General features: G+C 39.4%; 1 pseudogene; it reads left to right on the forward strand.

Annotated features, from left to right (window-relative positions):
* The first annotated feature begins 4603 nt into the window (after nucleotides 1-4603).
* LOC129685502 (gasdermin-A-like) lies at nucleotides 4604-5671 on the forward strand (annotated as a pseudogene).
* The last annotated feature ends 1143 nt before the right edge of the window (nucleotides 5672-6814 follow it).

A 6814-nucleotide genomic window follows, 5' to 3' on the forward strand; every position in this document is an offset into this window, starting at 1 on the left:
ATAATGACACTTACAGAGGTTCTAAATCAAAAGAACCTAATAGATGTCTACAGAACTTTTCACCCATACAAAAGAGTATACCTTTTTTTCAGTACCTCATGGAGCCTTCTCAAAAATTGACCATATAGTCTGGCACAAAGCAAGCCTCAGCAGATACAAAAATATGGAAAAAAAATCCCTTGTATCCTATCAGACCGCCATGGCCTAAAACTAGACTTCAAAAGCAACAGAAGGTGGCAACAATTGAAAGTCAATTACATTATATCTGCAGTATATCACATGGAACACACATACTTTGTAGGTAACACTGAGGAAGCTATCTTCCTCACAAATTCAAATAACCCTACATGAAAAAAAATTCAAAGTGCTAACAAAGTGACAAATCTTTATTTTAATATGTATTTTCATTCTCCTTTAATTATACAATTGGAAACAAAAAATTGAGTAACAGCACTTACTAGAATTTATTTTCAACATTTGGGATAATAACCAGACATATAAAAATAGAGAAATTATTGGAAACTGTGTATACTTTACTCGCTTGTAATAGAACAGTATTATTTAACAAATAACTTTGAGAAAATGTTTCAGAATAATTCCACAGATGCAAAACAACTTGATTGCACCCATCTTTAGCTGGGAGTCCACATACCACTCAATCAGCATGAGAGAAATTTTCTGTTAATACAGTTTTCTAGGAAAAAAGTGCTTGACAAGGAATCGAAAGAGGTCTAAAATCATATTTAGGTTCTGATTTTCTGAGTGGCAGAAACTCTCTCCGAATAACATTTAAGCAAATATTTTTCCTCATTCATTTCAGTGCTTTGTATACACATGACAAAATATGAGATAAATGTAAAACCATTTGCAATTGAAATTTCTTCATTGTTATAAGGATTAAAATGTGAAAGGAACAGCATTCATTTAATCACTGAAAGCAGAGGAAGCCTACTTTCTTCTAAACAATGCAAACAATTTTTATTTTTTTCCTTTATGGAAAAATTTCAATTTAGTGTTGTTTACAACAGAACTCATACTACATACAGCTTTGGAAAATGAGTGCAGCATTTCTTTAGAATGTTTTTATCACATTGATTAAAGATCTAGATTTGAAGTAATGGCACACATACTCCTGTGAGGAACACAGATTTGTAGAGTGAATACACTATTGGGTACCCACATTGATTCTGTGTGCAAATTCAAAGCTGCCTTTAGAAATTTGAAAAACCTGAAAACTTGTTTTTTTTTTTTAATTTGTGCTTTTAGGGAAGCATTAAATTTTTATTACATTTTTATATTCATTTTTTAACTATTATTATTTATTGCAATTTGTTTACTTTATATCTTGGGTGTAGCTGCCTCCCTCATCTCCTCTCAGTCCCAGCCTCCCTCTTACTTCCCCCACTATGTCCCTCCCTTAGTCCACTGATAGGGGAGGTTTTCTTCCCCTACTAACTGACCTTAATATATCAGTTTTCATCAGGACTGTCTGGATCCTCTTTTTCTGTCGCCTATTAATGACACCTCCCCAGAGGGAGGTGATAAAAGAGCAAGCCACTTGGACCATATCAGAGACAGCCCCTGCTCTCCTTACCAAGGAATTGACTTGGATACTGAGTTGCACATAGGCTACATCTGAGCAGGGGTTCTAGGTGCTCTCCATGCATGGTCCTTGGTTGACATATCTGTGTATTCAGGAACCCCTGAACTCAGATTTTTGGCTCGGTTGTTCTCCTTGTGGAGCTCCTTTCCCCTCCAGGTCTTTCTATCTCTCCCTTCTTCCATAAGATTTCTAGCACTCTGCCCTAAGTTTGGGTATGAATCTCAGTATCTACTTCAATAACCCTGCTGGGTAGAGTTCAGAAGCCTCTGTGGAAGGCTCCTGTCCTGTTCCCTGTCTTCTTCCACTTCTGAAGTCTATCCTGTTTGCCCTTCTGAGTGAGGATTAACCCTTTTCCCAAGGGTACTCCTTGTTGTTTAGCTTTTCAGGACTATAGATTTTACCCTTTATGATATGGCCAATATCCACTTATGAGTGAATATATACCATGTGTGTCTTTCTTCTTTTGAGTTACCTGACTCAGGATGATCTTTTCTAGTTCTATCTATTTGCCTGCAGATTTCATGATTTCTTTAAAATCTGAAAACTTATAGGATGATGTTTCTGTATTGATGATGTCATTATTAAAGGAAAGTAATTCAAAACAACTCTGAGTAGTCAGAAATTTTTCATTTAAATGTATTTCCTTGCTAAAGTTTATAAAGCATGTGATTCTGTGCATATACTTATACATATATGTAAATAAGTGTATACATATAATGAAGGAATTAACATTAGTATATAAAATAATGATAATTTGGTACGTGTACATTATAATTGGAGATGTAAATTTCAGGGGCAGAAGCATGGAGTATTTTTTTTTTTTTGCTTGACTTAAACATGTTACAAGAATACCTAATTAATATATTTGAGAAAATAACAAATCAAGATAGAAAATCATCTTTCCTTAGACTCAAAATTATTTCTTCAAGGGCAGAGGAAGTGCCAGATATACAGAAAATCTATTAAGCACAGTGACCAGGTTCATGGAATTAGAGTTTCAAAAAACAAAATATCTGAGTATTATAACATTCACAAAAGTATTTCGGAGAAAGCGCCAGATTGATTTCCAGAATGGTTGTACAAGTTTACATTCCCACGAGCAGTGGAGAAGAGTTCCCCTTTCTCCACAACCTGTCCAGCATGTGTTGTCTCTTGAGTTTTTCATCTTGGTCATTCTGATGGGTGTAAGGTGAAATCTCAGGGTTGTTTTGATTTACATTTACCTAATGGCTAATGAGACTGAGCATTTCTTTAAGTGCTTTTCTGCCATTCGATATTCCTCTACAGGGAATTCTTTCTTTAGCTCTGTTCCCCATTTTTTAAGTGGATTACTTGGTTTGCTGCTTTTCAGCTTCTTTAGTTGTTTATATATACTGGATATGAGTCCTCTGTCAGATAAAGGGTTGGTGATGATTCTTTCCCAATCTGTAGGCAAGCATTTTGTTTTGATGACAGTGTCGTTTGCTTTACAGAAGCTTTTCAGTTTCATGAGGTCCCATTTATTGATTGTTGCTCTTAGAGCCTGTGCTATTGGTGTTCTATTCAGGAAGTTTTCTCCTGTACCAATAAGTTCTAGGGTATTCCCCACTTTTTTTCCTAGCCAATTTAATGTGTCTGGTTTTATGTTGAGGTCTTTGATCCACTTGGACAAATTAAATCCAATTAAAAAATGGGGAACAGAGCTAAACAGAGAATTCTAGACAGAGGAATATCGAATGGCAGAGAAACACTTAAAGAAATGCTCCTCCTCATTAGCCATCAGGGAAATGCAAATCAAAACGACCCTGAGATATCACCTTACACCCATCAGAATGGCCAAGATGAAAAACTCAAGGGACAACACATGCTGGAGAGGTTGTGGAGAAAGGGGAACCCTCCTCCACTGCTGGTGGGAATGTAAACTGGTTCAACCACTCTGGAAATCTATCTGGTACTTTCTAAGACAATTAGGAATAGTGCTTCCTCAAGACCCAGCTATACCACTGCTAGGTATATACCCAAAGTTTGCTCAAGTACACAAAAGGAATATTTGCTCCACCATGTTTATAGCAGCTTTATTTGTAATAGCCAGAACCTGGAAACAACCCAGATGTCCATCAACGGAGGAATGGGTACAGAAATTGTGGTATTTTTACACAATGGAATACTACTCAGCAATCAAAAAGGAGGAAATCATGAAATTTGCAGGCAAATGGTGGGATCTAGAAAAGATCATCCTGAGTGAAATATCCCAGAAGGAGAAAGACAAACACGGTATATACTCACTTATATAGACCTATAAGATATGATAAACATAATGAAATCTATACACCTAAAAAAGATAATCAAGAGAGCAGACATGGGGTAAGATTATCAATCCTTGTTTTAAAAGATAGATGGGATGCACATTAAACATTGACAGGAGTCTATTGAGCGCATTTGAAAAACTCCAACTAGCAGTGTTTTCAAAGTAAAGACTCATGACCAAACCTTTGGCAGAGTACAGGGAATCATAAGAAAGAAGGGGAGTTAGTCTGATGAGGAAAGGATAGGAGCTCCACAAGGACCAAAGATATCTGGGCACAGGGTCTTTTCTGAGACTGACATGCAACCAAGGACCATGTATGAATGTAACCTAGAACCTCTGCTCAGATGTAGCCTGTGGTAACTCAGTAACCAATTGGTTTCCCATAGTGAAGGGAACAAGGACTATTTCTAACAGGAACTCAATGACTGGCTCTTTGGCCTCCCCACCCCCCAAGGGAGGAGCAGTCCTGTTAGGCCACAGAGGAGAGCTTTGCAGCCAGTCCTGAAGATACCTGATAAAACAGGATCGGATGAATGGGGAGGAGGTTCCCCCTATCAGTGGACTTGGCAAGGGGCAGGGTGGAGATGAGGGAGGGAGGGACTGGGAGGGAATGAGGGATCGGGACATGGCTGGGATACAGAGTTAATATAATGTATCTGATAAGAAAAAAATAAATTAAAAAAAGAAAAAAATTAATTAATTAGAAAATGAGCATGCTAGATGCCAGAGTAGAGGGAGATATGGATGTATCAAAGACATCCAAAGGTAAAGGGAACCACTGGCCTATCATGAAGCAGCACACTAGATGTCAAGACACTCAGTGTGGCTCTGAAGGCTCTGGAGAACTTGCACAAGGAGTGGAAAGTGCCAACAGATCACCTGTTTCTGAAGGAGATGCAGGAGAGCAGGGAGAACCTGTATGTGGTGATGGATGTGATGGAAACTGTGCAGGAAGTCACTCTGAAGAGAGCTGGCAAGGCAAAGGGTTGCTTCTCCCTCCCGTTCTTTGCCCCACTTGGACTTCAGGGATCAGTTTACCACAAAGAGGCTATAACCATTCCCAAGCCTTGTGTCCTGCCCTTTCGAGTGAGAAAGCTGATGGTCAATAGAAGAGATGAGTGGGACATTCCACACATCTGCATGATGGCATGTAATCCTTCCCTCCTGGAGAAAAGTCAGTAGAGGGGATGTTCATACTTCTGCGGACATTGGATTTTGGGGAGATGCATTAAGACTTCAAGACATTAAAAGAAGAGGTTCAGACAGAGAAAGAGACTCAAGTGGAGAAGTTGAGTCAAGAGGGGCAAAGTTCCCTGCTCACCTTCCTCACTTCCCCTAGGAAAGAAAAAAGAGCTCCAAGACCTTGAACAGACACTTGAAGAAGCTCTAAACAAGGGGCACAAAGTGACCCTGGAAGCCCTCCACAAAGATGTCATAGAAAGCCATGGACATTTCCTTGGGGTCCTAACAGTGTTAGGTGAAGCCCAACAGAAGCTTCTAATAAAATTCTTTAAGAAAAATATCCTACCAGTGAAAATGAAGCTTGTTGAAAGCACCATGGAACAGACCTTAAAAGATAAAGAGGGTGTTTTCTCCATGGTGCCTGACCTACTCTACTCCCTCAGGGAGGAGGAACTGACCCCCACCGAAGCTTTGGTAGGGTTAAGTGGCCTGAGAATCCAGAGATTAGGTCCACAGTACACATGGGGCATGGACACTTCCTGCTCTGTGCTTTCTACACTAGTCTCTCCCTCGGTCAGCTGCTGAGAAAGGCTTCCTAATGCACTTTTTCTGCCTGCTTCCCTAATGCCTTCCCAATCTTCTCTATATCTGAAACACTCCAAAACACTACAGAACCTCCAGGCTGAGGATAACTAAAATGCCAGCTTGTCCTCCATGATCACCAAGTTCCACCTTCCTCACCATCTATCTCCTTCTGTCTTCCACCTCAGCAATCTGCTAAGTTCATCTCCTGATGCTTAAAATCCTAAAGATACAGAATCATTCCAACCCTTAAAAAAAAGAGAGTATGCATACCAAACTTTAGAAAGTTGAGATTAATTATAAACTATTCCTATGTATATCTGCATCAAATAGTAAAATGTGGGCCAGACTGCTCTGTAGTATCATCCACTCCAACCATGAAAGAAACCTACTCACATTCAATCTATGCCCGAGGCACTTCTAAACTAAACATGGCTATCACTGAATCAGTTTTTTTGTTTATGTTTTTGTTTTTTTATTATTATTAATTACACTTTATTCATTTTGTATTCCCCCATAAGCCCGTCCCTCCTCCCCCCCCTTTCTGCATGCATGCCCCTCCCCAAGTCCACTGATAGGGGAGGTCCTACTCTCCTTCTTTCTGATCTTAGTCTATCAGTTCTCATCAGAAGTGGCTGCATTGTCAGGGTTCTAGGTTATCTCCACGAATAGTCCTTGGTTGGAGTATGAGTCTCTGGGAAGTTCCCTGTGTTCAAATTATCTTATTCTGTTGCTCTCCTTGTGGAGTTCCTGTACTCTCCAGCTCTTACTATTTCCCACTTCTTACATAAAATTCCATTCACTCTGCCCATCAGTTGGACATCAAGCTCAGAATCTGCTTTGACAGTCTGCACTGAAGAGGCTATCAGAAGCCCTCTGTGGCAGGTTCCAAGGTTGTTTCCTGTTTTCTTTTTCTTCTGATGTCCATCCTCTTTGCCTTTCAGGATCAGGATTGAGCATTTTAGTTAGGGTCCTCTCTTTTGCTTAGTTTGTTTAGATGAACAGATTTTAGTGGGTTTATTCTATGTTGTATGATTATATGAGTGAGTATATACAATGTGTGTCTTTTTGCTTCTGGGACAACTCACTCAGGATGATCCTTTCCAGGTCCCACCATTTACCTGCAAATTTCATGATTTCCTTATTTTTCATTGCTGAGT

Source organism: Psammomys obesus, unplaced genomic scaffold (assembly GCF_907164565.1).
Source record: "Psammomys obesus unplaced genomic scaffold, mPsaObe1.curated_primary_1811, whole genome shotgun sequence".
NCBI classification, from domain to species: Eukaryota; Metazoa; Chordata; class Mammalia; order Rodentia; family Muridae; genus Psammomys; species Psammomys obesus.